The following is a 20,990-nucleotide window of genomic DNA, read 5'->3' as shown; positions in this document are numbered from 1 at the left end:
GGTAGCTTGCATTGCTTTTGCCAACTTGCATGTAGAAACAATATTAAAAGGGGAATTTGCATCTCCACCACATGTTTTTAGCACATGTTTTCCCACTTGTAATAAACTAACATTTAAAAGAAGCAAGTTGGTTTCTTTCACATGTTCCTTGCCCGAAAGCTTGCTGATGTCTTTCCATCCACTTGCAATACATGCATGTATCTTGATTAAACAAAGGCTAGACAAACCTCCACCACCCAAACAAATAGGAGAAACAATATTATAGTGTAAAACCTATCCCACTTGCACCAAATATCTCTCCAGATTAGTCTTCTTGCTCATTAATCCTTTAAATACCATATTTTACCCAAATTGCCCAAATAAGTAAAAATGGGTATATTTTGAGTGCAAACAACTTCCAAATAAGAGTTTGTTATTGTACTTGACGAAATTTCTTTCCTTTCCTTTCTTGACGAACAAAGAAAGAAATATGACAAAACACTTTAAAGTTTCATATGCTAAGTTTCGAAATTATTTAATGCCAAGTTTCGAAATGATCCTCCCCTATTGTAAAATTGTCCATTTCTGTGTCACCCTTTAAAGTCCAACTTTGCCAAAAAACCAGAGTAATTCATACTTGTTTTTTCATCTAATTGTTATCCAATAAATAAATGAACTATGTTTTTCAGTTAAATACTGAAATTTTGACAATGTTTATTAAATGGTTAAACGATTTTTATTTAGTTGATTTTTTTTCAAAGTTGGTCTCTAGAGGATGAACTAGAAACTATACATATGTCCGATCATCTTGCAACATTGCAGAATGAGAGCGAGAGCCGAGAAGGTAGAGCACAAAGGTCCGATTGAGAGGATCTGTAACATCCCACATTCGACAAACTTAGCTATGGTGAGTAAATTGCGTGTTTGAGTAGTTCTATATGGTGAATAAATTTCATAGTTATCGGTATGGGTTTCAACTGTTATGAATTGTAGAAAAGAGGTACAAAGGCAGTAAAAGAATGAAAAAAATAATGACAATTAGAACCATTGCTTGGTGAATGCACATGACTATTTTACCCAACAGAAAACAAAAGAAAGAGAAAGAATACTTACAACAAGAATCAAGCATATCAATCAACATTCTATCAACTCTGAAATCTGTACATGTATGGTCAACTGCAAAGCTCAGCATATAGCTGCTGAGTCCGGGAGGGGCTGGGATCTGACAATGAATATGTTCCATTTCTACCATTGCTTACGCACGTTAAGTTCAGCTGATTCCCTATCTGGCTCGACTGCAAGATTGGTGCATATATGCATATAAAGAACAATATGTCAATACAAAGTACAAAACCAATTTATAGTATGAACAAAGTACGTTGCAGAAGCAATTTCCTGACACAGAATTTTGCGAGTCATTTCTTAAATTACGTTTCTTTAAGGCATTAGACTAAACGGCATGCCAAACTAGAACGACTGAATGCAACCATGATCATATTAATAAGCAAGCACTTCTGTCTATCAAATATTAAGGAGGAAGTTAATATGCGCAGAAAAGTACAGCATATTATCAGACAATAAATATTTTGTGACTTGCAATTCCATTTTGATGTAGGGACACAGCTCAAATAATGACACCAGGAACAATGGTTGTTTAGATTGAACCCTCGAAAAGGAGTAACCAAGCCAAGAGTATACCTGTCAAAAACATGACTTCTGTCAGAAAATGCCTGCATATACGGATACTACGCAAATACGAGGAAAATGAACCTTTGTTTCCAATAACAAAACAACAAACTACTGCCAACACATGCAATCCAAAACAGCAAAGTAGAAGCCGCTATCAACAAAGTGATCAATTAGTATCACACAGAGAATAGCGATAACACAATGCGTTCTCCAAACCATTCTGATGAGAAACAAGCAGATACAGAGCCTAATCGCAATGAAAATATTACATGACACATGATATCTACATATCTACGAAAAATCCAGTTCTCTGATTTGATCAAAAAAAATGTGCACACGTCAACTGTGGCTACCAGATTCTCATGCAGGGAGTCGATTAGGTTCATGAAGTCAAACAGTTAAATCAGAGATCGAGGAGGAGTTTACCCAACAATCAATAGTATCAAAGAGAGGACCCACAATACATATTGACACGTCTTGTGTTTAGATTTAACTGGAGTAGTAACACGTCCAAGGGGAGCATTCTGTTGGGTAAGCCATTTAAACTGGGGGCGGATCAAAAACAAAAATCCAAGATATGATGATGAAAAGGAGAGTAAGCAATGCTGCTAACTGCGGATCGAAATCTGAAACTGTAAGATCAAGGGGTCATGTGCATACTATAAAGAGGTGCATCATTGAGTATACAAAATTTTATTTACATTATTTACATACATTGTCCAATTTGATGTGAGCTCTGAAAGCATGCTTCCTAGTAAACCAAAAAGTGCACCAGAAGCACCAACAGAAATACCATATTGAATAAAAAGAGCTGAAAGCAAACTCCCACCAAAACCAGACATGAGATATAGGAAACCAATTCAAACTGCCGAACAACAACAACAACAACAAAGCCTTTTCCCACTAAGTGGGGTCGGCTATATGAATCCTAGAACGCCATTGCGCTCGGTTTTGTGTCATGTCCTCCGTTAGATCCAAGTACTCAAGTCTTTTCCTAGGGTCTATTCCAAAGTTTTCCTAGGTCTTCCTCTACCCCTTCGGCCCTGAACCTCTGTCCCGTAGTCACATTTTCGAACCGGAGCGTCAGTAGGCCTTCTTTGCACATGTCCAAACCACCAGAACCGATTTTCTCTCATATTTCCTTCAATTTTGGCTACTCCTACTTTACCTCGGATATCCTCATTCTCAATCTTATCCTTTCTCGTGTGCCCATACCTCCCACGAAGCATCCTCATCTCCGCTACACCCATTTTGTGTACGTGTTGATGCTTCACCGCCCAACATTCTGTGCCATACAACATCGTGGCCTTATTGTCGTCCTATAAAATTTTCCCTTGAGCTTCAGTGGCCTACGACGGTCACACAAACACGCCGGATGCACTCTTACACTTCATCCATCCAGCTTGTATTCTATGGTTGAGATCTCCATCTAAGTCTCCGTTCTCTTGCAAGATAGATCCTAGGTAGCGAAAACGGTCACTTTTTGTGATCTTCGCTAGATTGCTCCGGTCATTAGTGTGGATAAGTATATAAATGGATAGAGATAGGAAAGCAAACACAAGATGTACGTGGTTCACCCAGATTGGCTACGTCCACGGAATAGATGAGTTCTCATTAATTGTGAAGGGTTTACACAAGTACATAGGTTCAAGCTCTCCTTTAGTGAGTACAAGTGAATGATTTAGTACAAATGACATTAGGAAATATTGTGGGAAAATGATCTCGTAACCACGAAACTTCTAAGTACCAGAGTGTGGTATCGTCTTGACTTGCCTTATCTGTCTCATAGGTAGATGTGGCATCTTCTCTGGAAGTACTCTTCCTCCATCCAGGGGTGGTATCTGTAACTGGTGGAGATGCACAAGGTAATGTATCAATTTCACTTGAAGCTTACTTGTAGTTTCAGGCTTGGTCAAGCGCGATACAAACCATGTAGTAGGAGTCCCCCAAGTCGCCGAGCTAGGGGATCTGCTGAAAGAGGTGACAGACAAGGTAAGCAATCAGAGCTCTGGCTGATTGTTCACATTCTCCCTATCTTGCAGGCAGCATGAAGGATAAAGAGAAGAAAAATGAGAAGAGATGATATGGGATACTTTTGCTTTTGAAGACGTAACTTTCCACAGGCTTATTCTTGAACTGGGCTGGAGGGTTTTCTGGTTTCCTCCAGAGTATAAGGCCGACTGAAGAATTTGAGGGTCAAAACAAGTCCATCAAATCTAGAATACGTTCGACCCTGCTGATATGGGATACTTTTGCTTTTGACAGAGTAGTGGATGTATCGGCACGTGTGCTGTTACGCTTGTCTCCACATGCTTCCTTGTATCCTTCTCACTTGCCCTATCTGTTCCTCAGGCAGATGCGGTATCTTCCCTGGAAGCATAAGATGTTGAAGATGAGTACTCGAGAGCAATGCCAGGTAAGTAATCAGGTAAGGGGTTCCAGGCAGTCAGTTCCTGGCTGGAAGCTTGATTCCAAGTGCTGACTGATTGCTCTCATTCTCCTTGTCTTGCAGGTAAGAACAAGGCCAAAGGAAAAGACAGGGAAAAAGCATGATATGGGATACTCTTGCTTTTAACCCTGATGATATGAGATATTCTTGCTCTAGTATAGCTTGTTTACAGAGGTGTTATCGGGGGGAAAGAAAGCTGAATATTTCGAAAGGCTTCGTTGGGAGTGCCCTCTCAGATAAGAGGAAGGGTTGAGCATTTTTGCAGGTCTGCCTGTCCATTGGGGATGGAGGTCGACATATATAGGAGTTTCCCTAACATCAAGTAATAATGATATTCCTTTACCCTGCTTGGTCATAGCACGGTAGTGGGAGCTGCCAGCTTCACATGTTTTAACTCTGTCAGAGCACTTTGAAAAAGTGCTCTGTAGTATCTCGAAAGCTGATGTTGCGTGTGAAGATTACAGACAAGCTTTATCCAAGGAGATCCAGCTCTTGAAGTTGGGAAAGTGGTGCTTCTTCGGTTTTTGAACAAGCAATCCTGTCGGGGATCTAGCTCTCGAGATTCGGAGAACGATGCCTCTTCGATTTTTGAGAAAGCAATCTTGCTGGGGGTCTGGCTCTCGAGATTCGGAGAGCGGTGTCTCTTCGATTTTTGAGAAAGTAATCATGTTGGGAGTCTGGCTCACGAGATTCGGAGGGCGGTGCCTCTTCGATTTTGGAGCAAGCAATCTTGTTGGGAGTGTTTTCTCGAATGTGAGTAAAGGTTGGGCATGTTTGCTAGTCTACCTTGCCACGAAGCACAGAGGTTGACACACAGGGACTTTCCAATTATCCAGCAGTGGTACTGTTCCTTTACCCTCTCTTCGATTTTTTAGAAAGTAATCATGTTGGGAGTCTGGCTCTCGAGATTCGGAGGGCGGTGCCTCTTCGATTTTGGAGCAAGCAATCTTGTTGGGAGTGTTTTCTCGAATGTGAGTAAAGGTTGGGCATGTTTGCTAGAGGTTGACACACCGGGACTTTCCAATTATCCAGCAGTGGTACTGTTCCTTTACCCTTGTGGGTAATAATATGGTAGCTAGACCTTCAAAATTTATGTGTCTAAACTTTGTTAGTGTTGTTTCTTTGCTATTCTTTTACCCTTCTTGGTCAGAACGATGTAGTGGGAGCTGCAAGCTTCACGTGTCTCAACTTTGTCAGAGAACTTTGGCAAAGTTATCTGTGGTACCCATGAGCTACTGTTGCGTGTGGGAAGTGGGTGATTGAACAATACGATTCATGTGCTTTCTACTTCGCCAGAAATCTTCGACAGAATGCCCATAATTTCCGCAAAGCTGAGTGTGCGTGTGACAGGTGCTGACAAGGCTGGAAAAGTAGGTGCCTCTTCTATTTTTGAGATTGGCCCTCGTGGTCTCTGAGCAGCCCAGCTTTTGAGAAAGCAAGCCTCTTCGATTTATGAGATCGGCCTTCGTGGTCTTTGAGCAGCCCAGCTTTTGAGAGAGCAAACGCCTCTTCGATTTCTGAGATCGACCCTCGTGGTCTCTGAGCAGCCCAGCTTTTGAGAAAGCAAACGCCTCTTCGATTTCTGAGCAGGCGCCTCGTCGATTTCTGAAGCTTCGTCGAGTGCAGATTTTTATAGGGGCTGACATTAAGTTCCAAAGCACACTTGAATATCCACCAGTAGAAGCTCCATTCTTGCACTTCTAAGATCTTGATTTGTCCGACCTCTTCTCTCTTCAAGACCTTTGAAAATGTCTGGCCCCTCCGACCGTTGTTTTGACTTGAACCTTGTTGACGAGGCAGCCTCGCCTTCTCCAGACAACATATGGCGCCCATCCTTCGTCTCCCCTACTGGTCCTCTTACCGTTGGGGATTCCGTGATGAAGAATGATATGACCGCTGCGGTAGTGGCCAGGAACCTTCTCACTCCCAAAGATAACAGACTACTTTCCAAACGGTCTGATGAGTTGGCTGTTAAGGATTCTCTGGCTCTCAGTGTTCAGTGTGCAGGTTCTGTGTCTAATATGGCCCAACGCCTATTTGCTCGAACCCGCCAAGTTGAATCATTGGCGGCTGAAGTGATGAGTCTCAAACAGGAGATTAGAGGGCTCAAGCATGAGAATAAACAGTTGCACCGGCTCGCACATGACTATGCTACAAACATGAAGAGGAAGCTTGACCAGATGAAGGAATCTGATGGTCAGGTTTTACTTGATCATCAGAGATTTGTGGGTTTGTTCCAAAGGCATTTATTGCCTTCGTCTTCTGGGGCTGTACCGCTTAATGAAGCTCCAAATGATCAACCTCTGATGCCTCCTCCTTCTAGGGTTCTGTCCAGTACTGAGGCTCCGAATGATCCCCCTCCGGTGCCTTCTCTTTCTGGGGCTCTACCGACTGCTGAGACTTCTCCTAAGCAACCTTTGTGAAGGCTCCCTCTTGTTTGTTTATTTTGACTCAAGTATATGTACATATTTGTAACTTATCGGGGATATCAATAAATAAGCTTTCCTTCATTTCAACGTATTGTGTTAAATACACCAAAGCCTTCTTCGCTAAGTTCTTTGAATTTTCTTTTATTGAAGCTTGTATGTTGAAGCTTTGTGAGTGGAGCATGTAGGTTGAGGTAGTGTTGATGTAGATCAGCATCAAACTATTATTTTTTCAATCTTTTCAAATAGACGGCATCTTGAAACATTTCAAAATGAGGAACCATGTCTACATGTACTGGATATCCAAAACAATCTTTTTCTTCCCACAGATGTGATGGAAAACTGAAATAATCTCTCAGCTTCTGTTTCAAGCAATTTTATTCTGTAAAATGGAATACTATGTCTAAAACTAAAGTTTGAACCCCATCTTCGGTGTATAAACTCTTTTCTTTGCCCACCGCTGAATAAAACGTCCTCTTGTTTCCATCAAACGAAACAACATACCGGTGTAAGTTATAATGCAACCAGCACTACATGACCACTACTCTAGGATTACAATTCAATAAACAAATGCATAGAAATCCTCTGTAGATTAATCGCAAGGTAGCTAAAGCCATCCGGAAAGTGTTTCTCTTCTAGATTTATGAAAGAAGTTTTGCACTTGGTAACTAATTTATTATTCTACAACTTATGTCGTGTGCTTTATCTTTTACTACATGAAGCTAAAAATCCAGATGCATACCAAATCCAAATTCTTGCTCAAGCCGAATTCCAATGAATAAAAGACTCAGCATATTGGCAAGCACATGGAAAACTCCAGCATGTAACCACATACATGAGATCAGCCGCCATCCCTGGTGTTGATGAACCACTCACTGCGCGTCTAGAGCACCCATCTTTTCTAACCTTCAGGATGAAAACACATGAGAAACAAGTTAGATATGCAACTGAGACCTATTGACCCTTACGGGGCATGTCTATAGCTCTTATTTCCAAAGAGATGATAGCTCCCTCGCCCTTGTAGTGCTAGTTTTAGCAGTTATAGACTTTGGATGATGCATACTGAAATAAGCACATTAAACAGCTTAAAAGAATGACAAACAAGTCCCTTAAGAATGCATACCCGCTCTTACAAGAGATATTAAGACAAAACAATTTCATTTTTCCATGATCATTCTACCATTGGCCTCACAAACCAAGGAAAGTCGAACAAAAACGAAAATTTTGAAACCAAGTCGCTAAAGAACACTAATGTATAACTTTAACCCTATAACATACTACAGGGGACATTTTGTTTGACATAGCAATCTAATCAAACCAAGTAGTTACCTACTGCAGCTCTTCGAGCACCTTGCTTCTTTGTTCAAGCATTTCCTATCCGCCGACATCAAATAGACATCAAGCATTGCCTGAATGTCACTAAATACCTAAAACCCTCATTACCCCTCAAGCTCCTTTAAGTTTCTCAACTAATCGTAGATTCGCTTCTATATTCACTAGGTTTCCCAAGTCCAACATTGATTAAAAGCAGAATTACATCAAGCTTCATGCAGTTCAACTTTTTCTTTACACATATAATATAACCAAAATTCCAAATCCACCAAGTCACAAAATTTGCCAAAAAATTTGTAAAAACATAACTTTCACAATTACTCTTACCTAAAAAGGTCTCAACCTTGATTGATCCCACTCTAATTTCACATAACAAATAAAACCAGTCCAACTATCCAACCCTCCTCATCATAATTTCACCAAAAACACACATTTGAAAGCAACTTACATGAAATAGGACCGCCACTGCGTCAATTCCCCACAATCCACAACTAAAAATTTCCAAATTTCCATATGCGAGCACCCAACAAATCCCAAAACACAAACTTCAATCCAAAACTGCAAACCCCAACAAATTTAAACACATAAACTAATAAAAGAGTGAAGCTTTACGTGGTTGAAGACGGCCCAAGAAGTGGGTTTTCCTTGAAGGGCTGAAAGGAGATGCGACGAGATTTTCATCCACTTTCATCGTTGTCATTATCTATTAGTAATATTGCTCCCATTTTTGTTTTAGTGTGAACTTTGTAAGTTTTTTAGATATTTTTTGTTGTAAGTTTTTTCATTTTTTTTTTTTTTGGATTTTTTACCAAGGGATTAATCCTGATCATTGAATTTTTCAAAATTTTAATATCAAATGCGTCACAAAGTTCCACGTGGCACAACATCATCTTTTTAAATTTCTATTATTGTTTGAATTTAATGGTCCGGATCAACAAACGGTTGCAAATCCAACAGCTATGAGGCGCCCAAATTGGAGCTATTTGGTTCACTTCGGTGCACGGGGTTAGGGCCAACCTTCTGCTACTTGACGTCAAGCCCATCGTTACTTATTGCCAACTGGCTACAAGGGTAGTTCAACGAGGTTCTTGGAGCCCACCAATTGCCTACCCAATTTGGCACCGATGGACCATCATTTTTTTGGTCAAGGGCAATTTAACCCAATTGCCTGGTGGATTGGCAAGAATTATGATGAGCATGGTAGAATTTTCAGCAATGGAGTATACACCTAAAATAGTCAGGAAGAAGCTGTACTGTGTCTTTTTTTTTAACTTATAATTTATACAAAAGTTTTTTCCGGAATAATGTTATATTGTTAGACAATATTTAAATGCAACATTGTCAAAACAATTTTTGGAATGACGGACTAGTTAATTTTAGGGAGTTTTAACGAAACACTTTGATACTATTTACTTTTAACCAAAAATCATATTTTTACCTTTCCCTGGTACTATTCACGACACCTTTATTTGTCATTTTTCATTAAAACTAAAAACAAATTGGATTTTTCGTTAGTTTTCCCTTAATTTTAAGAACAATTTTAGAGCGACCCCTCATAAAGCTTTACTTATAGTTGTACGTTTGTTGTGGGTGGGTGTTTTTTTGGGGGTGGGGTGGGGTTTCCCTTATTTTTTGGGCTACCTTATTTGGAGTCGAGATCCTTTTCGAATTTTTGTTTTCGAAGTTCAAGAACTCGGAGATCCAGGTAGTTAAAGAGAGTGAGATCTGAACTCGTGGTTTGTGTGAGAACGGGCAATAAAATGAGCTATTGAGAATCGTTTGATTTAAAATGAGTGATCTAGATCTCTGTGTTTATTGGCTCCGGACACAGAGATACAAAAAAAGGTTTCCCCTATTTGGTGCAGTTCATTTAACGGGAAGCTTCATTGAATCACAATAATATGCAGGGGTACAAGATGATTGAAAGGAGCCCTCCTAAATTCGCCTTTTGCCGTAATTATATGAGGGTGGTGGTGGTGTTTAGAATTCAATTAAATCCCATACATTTTGGAGGTTTTCATTTAATCTTGCAAACATACATACTTAAGCAAAATATATCCCACTATAAGTATCTTTAGTTTTGGTAAGACAATATTATAAACTATAACTTACGAGAGAAGAATTTAAACTTGAATATAAGAATACGACAGATACAATGCCTTACCAACCGACCTAATCTATATTTACAGAGTAAATATATGTATAGACGCAAACAAAATCATGAACATTATAATGCTCAAGTTGGCATGCATTATCTCATCAAAAACCTTATTATTTGGTTGGACGTAGGGACCATAATGTTCCCAAGGGAAAATTTTTAAAATGTCATATGAACTTGCACACCTTTTTCAATGTATCATATAAACTAAAATTTCAAGCAATTTGTCATACCAACTTGTCGAAATCATCAATTTGTTATCTCACCCTAACTCCGTTAAGTTTTCCATTCAAAATAAGTCATGTGCCTCGCACATAACTTGTGTTCAGGGTTATTTATGTCATTTTAAGATATTTTAACAAATTTTTATTTTTCTTTAGTAAAACCCTTAAAATTTGTGTTAGAGAGTATTCATGTGGATAGTTGTGTTTGAGTAGCGTATATATATTTGCAACTCCATTTCTAACACCAAACCTCAACCCGTTTCTCAAATTATAGAGCCTATATAAAATTCGATTTCGTGACATGCTAAACTAAACACACCCACTTTTGTATCTTAACATATTTTGAGCAACATTGTCTTCATCCATTGTCTTCAAAATAAAAAACACCAATACTGAGGGCTTAACGTTCACAACATTGTCTTCATCCAAAAAAGAAAAAAATGACATTAACAAAAAGTCTAAATTTCCAAATGATTTCTTCAGATTCTATGGTTTTTAGGTGGCTTTTTTGAATTGTGCACTGACTTGCCTCTTGCATTTTGTTTCACTCTACCCCTTTTAGAAACCTACAAACAATAAAAGTAAAAATAAAAAACCAGAAAAATTAACAGATGGCATTAGATGCGGATTGTTCTTGTCCCTGATTTGGTGGAGTTTCACTTCCCATATTTCCTCCAGTGGCATGCTACAAAATGATCAATAAAAAGAATTACACATACACCCGTCTATAAATACAAGATTAAAATTTAAAATACCAAAGTTTTCAATGAGCACACCATTGCTTGTGTTTGTTGAGAATTAGTCCCACATTAATGAGATGATGGACCTTACATGAGCTTATAATAGGTTGGGCTGCTCCTTATATTGTCAATTGGTTTTATGGTGGAACCTCAACTTTCTTCATAGTATCAGAGCAGGTTGTTCCACGTGTGAAGTCCAACGGCCACACGTGCTCCACATCACCCCGTTGTGTTGTCCATGTGTTAGGCTTTAAAATTCACCACACTTGAGGAGCGTGTTAAGAATGAGTCTCACATTGATGGAATGATGGACCTTGCATGGGCTTATAACAAGTTGGGCTACTCCTCATATTGCCAATTGGTTTTATGGTGGAACTTCAACTTTCTTCAGTGTTTGCCCACTTTAAGTAGTTGGTGAGTTATGGTCGATTTCATTGGTCGCACAAGTTTGTACTCTCCCAGCTTCACCATAGGCCTATGAGTAGGGATGGGCAACGGTTATAGCGGACGGGTAACCGCGGTTATTTATCCATAACCGTTTATGCTCATACCCGCATAACCATTTACCTATTAGATAATTGTCTAAACGGTTATACTCATACCCATAACCATTTATAAACGGTTAACCATACCCATAACCGCATACCCATTTAACCGTAATCATTTAATACCCTTTTACCAATTTACCCTTTTTAACCCGTTTATCTTTTTTTTTACTATTACTCATTTTTCACCCGTCTACACATAACAAAAGGTTATTCCTTTTCACCCGTCTACACGTAAGAAAGGTTATCCACATTTTTTCCCATGTGTATAATATTTTTCTATCTACTAACCCATGTATAACAAATTAATAGAATTTATTTTTATTGAAAAAATTAGGCAGTCACTCACACGATGGTCGACCAGAGCAAAAAAAAAAATGATGTTTTGAGCCCTCAGACCACTACTAAAATTTCATAAACAGTAATCACTAAAAGCTCACCATTTACGAACACCATCGGATCATCACCAGAAATAATAAAAAATACTAACAATAATGAAGCAGCAGCAGCAGCCAAATGGCAATCAACGTGGCCATAACCATCCATTTATGAAATAAATGGGTAAACGGTTACCCGTTTATAACTGCGGTTAATATCCATAATCACTTATTTAAATTTCACGGATAAACGATTATACCCATAACCGTAACCGTGAAGTTTAAATGGACATGATATTTTGCCCATCCCTACCTATGAGATGATCTTCCCCAATTTATAACAACCATATGTGACTAAAAATGCCGATAAGTGAAACCATTAAGCTACTTTAACCTGTGAAGCTTGTCGTTGCCTCTTCCCGCGTGTTGTACGATTATGACCTTTCTTGCCACACATTCCACAAGTGACCTTGCTGAAGCATTTAGGCAATTTGTTTAAGGTTGATGGTGGTTGTGGCTCAGCTTGCTCTCTTGCCCTCACCTTCTTTGGCCTACCAGCTTGCTTATAATACTTTGGAGGTGCAACGGGTTGGTGATTTGTAGGTGGCCAAAATTCTTGACTAGGCATGGCATGGATATAAGGACTAGGCTCTCAAGTATGCTGCTTTCTTGTAACAAGAATGAACACACTTGTATGGATCGTCCTCCTTTCTATAGATTGCAGCAATTCCATGGGCACAAGGAATTCCAGTGAGATCCCACCTTCTACATTTACATGTGTGTTTTGCTAAATCAACCACATATTGTGGAGAAATTTTTCATTGTGATGAGTACAAAAGTGGTACATTACGTGTTTTAATGGAAGTAGTGAAAATTTTTATTTTTTAAGTTACTAACTTTTTAGTACACATATCCCACCATTTGTATAGTGACACATTTGTGTATCATCCAATGTATCGAACGCATTGAAAAATCTCTCCTGGATGTGAACCTTTAATGTGGCATCCATTCAATCCCACCACTGACCTACAACCTTCCAAAAAACCTTTTTTTCAAAGGAAAATTAATAAAACGAGTTTTAAAATTTTGAATTTTAATAAAAAGTTATGGCCAAATTGGATTATTCATCCCCGTGGTCATAGGAAACTTGCATGATGACCCCCGTGGTGAAAAAATTAGGAATTAAACCCCTGTGGTCAAGAATGTTAGCAAATTTAGTCCAAAAGTAAGATTTCTGTTAAATGACTATTAAAAGTATGGGTAAAACTGTATTTTCAGCTCCAATTAACATTTAAAATAAATAATTTTTTTATAACAATTAACAAAAAAAATAATGCTTAATTTTTTAAATAAAAAAAAGCCCCAATTCAATGTCAATTGGAACTGAAAATACAGTTTTACCCCAACTTTTAACAGTCCTTTAACAAAAATCTTATTTTTGGACTAAATTTGCTAACATTCTAGATCACAGGGATTTAATTCCTAGTTTTTTCACCACGGGGGTCATCATGCAAGTGTCCTTTGACCACGGGGATGAACAATCCAATTTGGCCAAAAGTTATTTATTAACTTTATTTAATGGTTAGGACAAATTCAAAATCAAACCAGTCCAATAAAACTGGGCCAAGCAGCGAGTTTCCGATTTTACCCCGACTGCAATCCCTTTCCCTGTTTGCTTAGTCTGTTATCCTTTTCTCTTTGCTATTTTCTCATTTTGTAAGCCCGGTATGATCGTGAACGACGGCGAGGGCGCTACCCTCGTGACCACAAGGAAGTGAAGGACGAGGAAGAGTTCGAGAAGCCTGAGACGATCTCGACCAGTCTTCCACCGATAAACAGGAGTTGCAGATGGTTCTGACCATCATTAGAGATGGCTTGAAGAGCGACTGCAAAAGGTACTAGAAGATGGACAAAAACTGGGGTTTGTGCATTGCTGATTTTGATTCGATGAGTTTTTGCTTTTATGTTCAAGTCTTATCTGGATTTTGCTTCATAGAATCAAATTAACAGAGATTTGTATGAAGGACTGTGTTCTTGTTTGAGGTTAATAAGAGGCCGGCCGAGATGCTGCTGATGGCTGATTTCCTTAAATTAGAAGCTTTTTATTGTCAATTAGAAGCCTTTATTCTGTTTTTGTTGAATATTTTTTCATTTTTTTTAACTTTTTCTTGTATTTTTTCTGCCTGCTGAGTGATTCAGTTGGACTTAGGAACATCATGAAGGACAAAAAGCAGAACCCAGGTGCCATCTCTCTCTTTCTGTTTCTCTTTCTCTCTCTTATTTCCTTAAATTTTGTTTCATTTTCTACTTTAATTTTATTATTTATTGTCCATATAGTTTCTGAGGAAGTATGCAATTGCAAACTTAATGAACAATTTGAATATTCTATTAGTTATGTAAATTATTGTTTTCTTTTTGTTAATTTACTGAAAATTTGCTTAGGGAAATTTAGTTCCTGGTGGAATTGATTGAATGAATTGATGGCCTATGAAAGAAATCACAATTTCTGAAAAATTAACTGCAGTCTAATTTATGTGAAAATAATAATAGTGGTTGTTAACTTGAGCAGCAGGGCTTGCTCAACTCATAATTGTGGGTCAGCAAGATGATCGGGTAGAGCCCGCTCAGGAAAGTTCTACACTGTCGGTGTTTGTGAATTCCGAACCAATGAGGGAGGAACAAGTGCAAAATGTTGTGAAATTCCTTTCACACCCGAAAGTTAGGGGCTCTCTCTTGTTGTTTACAGGCGGTCTTTTTTCGAGAAGAAGGGTCTCACAAAAGAAGAGATTGACGAAGCGTTTCGGCGTGTGCCTGTAAGTAAATTGATTATTGGTGTTCAAGCCGATTGCTAATTAAATTCTCAATGTTTTCCGTGTTTGACATTGTTTGTTTGCAAATTGTAGGACCCAACTGGTATTCGGGATTTGAATTGAGTTTTTGTGTGCATCATGTGGAGTTTCATGTTCAGGTGCACACTTGTGTATATCATTGAGCCATTTAGGCAATTCATTAGGTTTAAGAGAGAAATCAATTTCATGGAGTCGAAATGTGAAAACCCATTTTATACATTTTTGTAGAACATGTTTTAGTCTGACCTTGATTCAGGTAGCAGGTTGACTAAAGAGTCATCAACCATTCATGTGGGTATGAAATTTTGATTAGGTTGAAGATTTTGTACACCATCTCATATTAATAGGGAACAGAATATCGGTAGAAATTGAAAGTTAATCAGTTTTTTTTTTAATGTCAAGTTCTTTGTCTTTGTTCATATTTCATCTTGAATATGCAAAATCTCTTATATCTTCCTTTTTCCTATATAGCATGTGTATTGATGCATTGATGAGCTTGTTCTTATATTGTTGGGTGTTTGAAAGGTTTACTAAACCATTGTGCGTTCTACTTGAAAATTACGTGACAATCCGTCCCTACATTTACAATTTTACTAATTTTAAAAACATGGTTTGACGAAAATGCCCTAGAGGCAAAGTTTTTTCATTATCGTTGGCCTTTGGTTAGAGAGACGTAGGATCCATTCTCTCAACGTATCCTTGTAGTTCTCGACAGAACAAACGCGTAGGCACAAACGGATCTCAGTTTGGAGCTAAAACGAAGATCTTATGAAACTACGAATCTTGAGGGATATTTTAAATATTGTATATTTTATCTGTGTTTGTGGGACCCATCCATGTTGGTCCCCTCTCCCATTTGGCCGCGTGTCTTACTTTTCCCTCAACTCTCTATCACTCTCATTCCTCTCCCGTCTCTCCCTCCCAAGTACTCTCCCTTTCACTCTCGGACCTCCCTCTTCCCGAGCCCTCTCACACCCACCCACCGTACACCCACCCACGTTGGCAATGTAAAGCTGATAACAAGTAACCAGAAGATAAATAACTTTTCTAACTTATCACCGTGACCATAAAGGCAAATAGATTTGTGATCAAAATTCCTCCTGATCCAAGACCGAAGTCTAAAGGGATTGAATGCTTTGAACTAATAAGAATGAACGTATTTGTTAAGGTAGGATAAGGATCAAACTTTTTAAATTGTCCATTATATCAACCATTCATCCACAAGCTTACCATTTGAGCTCCAAAATAATTTCACTTATCATGTCAACCATGGGATATCAATTACCTTTTAAATGCTTAGACAAACACCATCCCCCAATCCAAACCACAACAAAAGGGAAAAAGAAAGGTCTCAGAAAACTATGATCAGGCACCTAAATGTAGGTGAGGCAATGCGAGTCGCCCAGGAAAAGGCTGGTGCATCCTGCTCAGCTAAGCAATTTGCCAACAATCCTAAAAATGTAAAAACATTTGACGATTTTGTTTGATTGTTTGTTCAGAATCAAGATTAGAATTCATAACAACAATGCAATGCTATTCCCAAATACAACTTCCTGTAATGAAATTTGAAAACCATTTACTCGTCCTCCAATTCATGGATTGAAATTTGAAAACCACAAGCCCCAACCCAGTCATTCCATCCAAAACACATCAAACATAGTATTATAATTTAATCGAGTTAAAAACTCATTAGGGATAGATCAACATTCACAAAGATAGAATCCCACGTCAACAATGAAAAGAGGTCAAACCATATGGAAATTGAATGATTGCGATAAACTATTTAAGATGTATTTGTACTAGAAAAGTAATTAAAAGAAATTTTACGAGATAATTAGATAATAAAAACTCATCCCCTCATATTAAAAAGGAGGTTCCAAATGAAGCACCTAACAAATTGAAAAGCGAAAGCATGAAGAAACAGCTCTAACCGTTTGTTCAAGCTCTTGACCTCCTCGTTTGTCATTTGCCCTCCAAGCCTAGCAACTCCAGCTTCTGGTTGCCGGAGTCTTCACCTTCATCATTAATTCGATTGGAGAAATTCAATAACAAAATGAAGAAACCGTGAATTGAAATCAGGAACGAAATCAGAAACCGAAACGAGAAGAGAGCGTACTATTTGACAGGAAATACTGAGCTTCAGAGGCTCGATACTGAGCCGCTTGCCTGGGGCTTATCAAATTCGATGATTCAATTGATTTGTGAACCGGCAGAATTCGAATTGAAAATGAAAAAGAGATTGGGTGGAGAGAGAGAGAGAGAGAGAGAGAGAGAGAGAGATTGCAAAAATGGAGGAAGTGAAATTGAATTGGAAATAAAAGCAATAGCAGAGAAAAGATGGAGGATCGAGAAAGGGGGAGAGAGACATTAAACGGGGAAGGGCATGCTGTAAGGGGCAAAATTGAAAATTCATTGTTAGGACCATTTTAATTGGATTGGTTTTATTTTGAGTTTTGTCCTAATCATTAAATAAAATTACTATATGATTTTTGGTTAACATTCGAAGTTTTTAAGTTCTTTTCATTAGTTTTCTTTTTTTTTTTAAATTGTAACAATCACTAGTCATATCAAGTTTTCTTAATTTTTAAACTTCATGGGGGCTCAAGACCCAAGCATTGCTTGAAAATTGTAAACTTCCCATACCATACTCTGCCATTCAAACATCAGAAAATATTGTTAGCAAACTGAGAACAAAATAGTTGAATTATGCAAATTCTTTTTTTTTTTAAGGATGTTGTGGAGAGGATGTGAATATTTACCTAAAACCACATAACCAATTATTCATGTTATTCCAACGGAACTCGTCTGATGTGTTGAAGCTTCTATATTGATCAGTTGTGAGAGAAACCTAGCTAACAAAGTCAAAAACATGTCCAGTACTCGACTTGTTGTACAAAAGAATAGTACTTGGCTTCACATCACAATGAACTATCGTGTTTCACAATGATTATGAAGATAATTGACTTATCGAGAGCACAAGCAACATCAATGGCAATGCTGAGCCTCTGCAAAAGATTTAAACTATTGGGTGCCTCTCTTGCTTCTTCAATATCAGTCGGTGGATGCAGCCACTTCTCTAAGCTTACTTTTTCCATGTACTCATAAACCAAAGCCTTGAAATCATTACCAAGAGAATCAACACTTGAACATGCAATTATAATCTTGACGAGATTTCGATGCTTGATATTTCTCAAAGCCTCACATCCAGATATAAAACACTTTGATGCTCCATGGCGTAACAAGTTAAACACCTTTACGGCGGCAACCAATTGAGCTCTATCATCAACATCGAGAACTACCTTGTACACAACCCCAAAACTTCCAGCACCAATCAAATTAGCCTCAGATAACCCATCAGTAGCTCTTAGCAGAGTAGCATATGAAACTTGCAAATAAGAGTTTGTTATTGTGCTTAACGAAATTTCTTTCCTTTCCTTTCTTGAGGAACAAAGAAATAAATATGACAAAACACTGAAGGGGATTATTTAATGTCAAGTTTCGAAATGATCCTCCCTTATTGGACTTGCACTTGCAGTTGGAGATTGTCACTACCTCCGTAAAGCCTGGTGTTGCCAGTTATCGAAATTTCTTTCCTTTTCTTATCTTAATGTTGTACAATAATCCGAATTGTCTATTTATATGTCACCTTTTAAAGTCCAACTTCTCCAAAAACCGAAGTAGTTCATACTTATGTTGTCATCTAACTGTTATCTGATAAATAAATGAACCATATTTTTCACTTAAATATTGAAATTTTGACAACGTTAATTAAATGGTTAAACGATTTTTTTTTAGTTGATTTTTTTCAAAGTTGGTCTCTAGAGGATGAACTGGAAAGTATTCATGCGTCCGATCATCTTGCAACATTACAGAATGAGAGAGAGAGCCGAAAAGGTAGAGTGCAAAGGTCCGATTGAGAGGATCCGTAACATACCACATTCAACAAACTTAGGTATGGTGAGTAAATTGCATGTTTGAGTAGTTCTATGTTGCGAGTAAATTTCATAGTTATTGGTATGGGTTTCAACTGTTATGAATAGTAGAAAAGAGGTACAAAGGCAGTAAAAGTCTGAAAAGAATAATGACAATGGGAACCATTGCTTGGTGAATGCACAAGACTATTTTACCCAACAAAAAACAAAGGGTAAATTACATAGTAACCTCTCAGGTTTGAGATCTATTACAACCTCATACAACATCTTTAAAACATTTCACTTTCATACATTTACTTATCATTTTATTTCAATTTCATACATCCGTTAGAAAATCTGTTAACTAAACCGTTAAATGATGACGTGACTGCCACATTTGTGCCACGTGGCTGCCATATTTGTGTCATGTGGCCAAACAATTAATAAAAAAATTAAAAAAAACACAAAACCCCCCCTTCTTCCACCCGACCCTCCATCTCCTCCAATCTCCATAACCACCAGCTCTCAACTTTCCTCCACTTCCTCTCTTTTCTTTTCTACCCAAACCCCAAAATCCCTCTTTCTTCCAATCCATTCTCAAACCAAAACAAACCCTAATTCCAAAATCCCCAAATCCCTAATTCCAAAATCCCCAAAATCCCCAAATCCCATTTTGTACGTGACTTGCCCATATCCAATTTCATAGTATCAAAATCTCCAAACAAAACAAATAAAAAATCTAATCGGAAATGAGCGGCGGAGATGAACCTCAATGCCCTCGGCGGTGGAAGCGGTGGCTGCACCATCACCCATCCCCCCATCACCCATCCCACCCCACCCCCACCTTCTCCCACCCCAAAAAGCCAAATTATTTGTAATCAACCAAAAAAGCTGGGTTTTGGGTACAAGGAGGAGCAGAAAGGAATTCTGGGTATCAATGGCGAGGATGAGGAGGACGAGGAAGCCGACAAAGATGAGATTGTAGCAGAACATGAGGATGGCGAAGGAGAACGTGGGTGAAGAGGGAGTAGGTGAGGATGGTGAATGAGAGAGGGAATATAAGGGTTAGGGTTATGAGGTAGAAGGTTTTGGGGGACTGTTTGGGGATGAAGGTGGATTCTCTGTGGATGTCAGAGATGGTGAGAAATTGGAGCTCCTATGGGGCCATATCCATTTGGATTTGGAGGGTCTGTTTGGACGAAAAGAAAAGAAAAGTTGGGTTTTTGATTGATGGGGTGTTTGAGTTTTAGAAAGAGAGAGGTAGTGAGCCCAAGATCTTATTTTTAGGAGATGAGGACAGGAAAAAGGGGGAGGTGGTGGGTTTTTTGGACACACTGGTGGGGAGAAGGGGGTGGGAGAATGGGTGGGTGATGGGGGTGGGCACAGGTGAGGAATCTGGGGAAGAAGGGGAGGGAGGTGGTTGGGGAGGCTCTTGAGGGGTTGCCGGAAGGTGGGGTGGGTTCTGGGTTTTTCAGTTTTTTTTTTTTAATTTTTTTATTAAGAAGATTCAGGTTTTTTTAAAAACAAAATTATAAAATTATTATTTTTGCCAAATGGCACACAGGTGTCAGCCACGTGGTACAAATGTGTCAGTCACGTCAGCTTTTAACGGATTAATAGATGAAAAATGTAACGGAAGTACTATATTTAAATAAAATAGTAGGTAAGGTATGAAAATGAAATGTTTTAAAGATATTGTATGAGATTGTAATAAATCTCAAATATGAGGAGTTAAGTATGTAATTCACCTGAAAACAAAAGAAAGAGAAATAATACTCGCTACAAGAATGACGGTATGTTCGGAATTTTGAATTGGTTTGTGCCAACGTGGATCGCGGACCGTGTTTTACGGCGGGCATGATTAAATGAGCCAATCAAATTGAACACTAAATTGGTCTTTTCACGTTGATCGACGAGTGTCGGAATTTTAGGGGCTGTGCTTTGGAATGGTCTTTGATTTTGTACGTAGGGAACTGTGAACCACATGCGCATCGTACTGTGTGATCGTATGATTTACCGGTCAAAAAGTACGTACGGTGCAGATCTTGCCGTCGACCAAAGAGCAAAATCCAAGGAAAAAAGCCAAGTTTGGTGGCTAAATGCAAGTTTAGTGAACTATAAGTCGAATTTAGCAACTCTGTTCTCGAGAAATGCTGAGATTACTTTCTCAAAAGTAAATTTTTTTGTGAACTTTTTATTATCTTATATTTTTTTCAAAATATTTTATAATGTTGACATGAAAATTAACGTTAAGTTGTAAAATGACAGATTGTTTATATTGACACAAGAATTAACTCTAAAGTCTCACTTT

General features: G+C 38.4%; 2 long non-coding RNA genes and 2 pseudogenes across 2 annotated transcripts; 1 reads left to right on the top strand and 3 right to left on the bottom strand.

Annotated features, from left to right (window-relative positions):
• Positions 1 to 1,126: 1,126 nt before the first annotated feature.
• On the bottom strand, positions 1,127 to 8,552 carry LOC114819724 (RHOMBOID-like protein 1; annotated as a pseudogene).
• Positions 8,553 to 13,569: 5,017 nt separating this feature from the next.
• Positions 13,570 to 15,163, top strand: LOC103450605 (uncharacterized). Its single transcript, XR_011572797.1, has 4 exons — positions 13,570 to 13,814; positions 14,119 to 14,160; positions 14,489 to 14,732; positions 14,823 to 15,163. It is a non-coding gene; the product is annotated as an uncharacterized lncRNA (long non-coding RNA).
• Positions 15,164 to 16,407: 1,244 nt separating this feature from the next.
• LOC103450698 (uncharacterized) lies at positions 16,408 to 17,162 on the bottom strand. Its single transcript, XR_531596.4, has 2 exons — positions 16,885 to 17,162; positions 16,408 to 16,783 (listed from the first exon to the last, which is right to left on the bottom strand). It is a non-coding gene; the product is annotated as an uncharacterized lncRNA (long non-coding RNA).
• Positions 17,163 to 17,549: 387 nt separating this feature from the next.
• Positions 17,550 to 18,967, bottom strand: LOC103454056 (probable LRR receptor-like serine/threonine-protein kinase At3g47570; annotated as a pseudogene).
• Between the last annotated feature and the right edge of the window lie 2,023 nt (positions 18,968 to 20,990).

The sequence above is a fragment of the Malus domestica genome, chromosome 11 (assembly GCF_042453785.1).
Source record: "Malus domestica chromosome 11, GDT2T_hap1".
NCBI classification, from domain to species: domain Eukaryota; kingdom Viridiplantae; phylum Streptophyta; class Magnoliopsida; order Rosales; family Rosaceae; genus Malus; species Malus domestica.
This window is presented reverse-complemented; position numbering and strand designations above follow the sequence as displayed.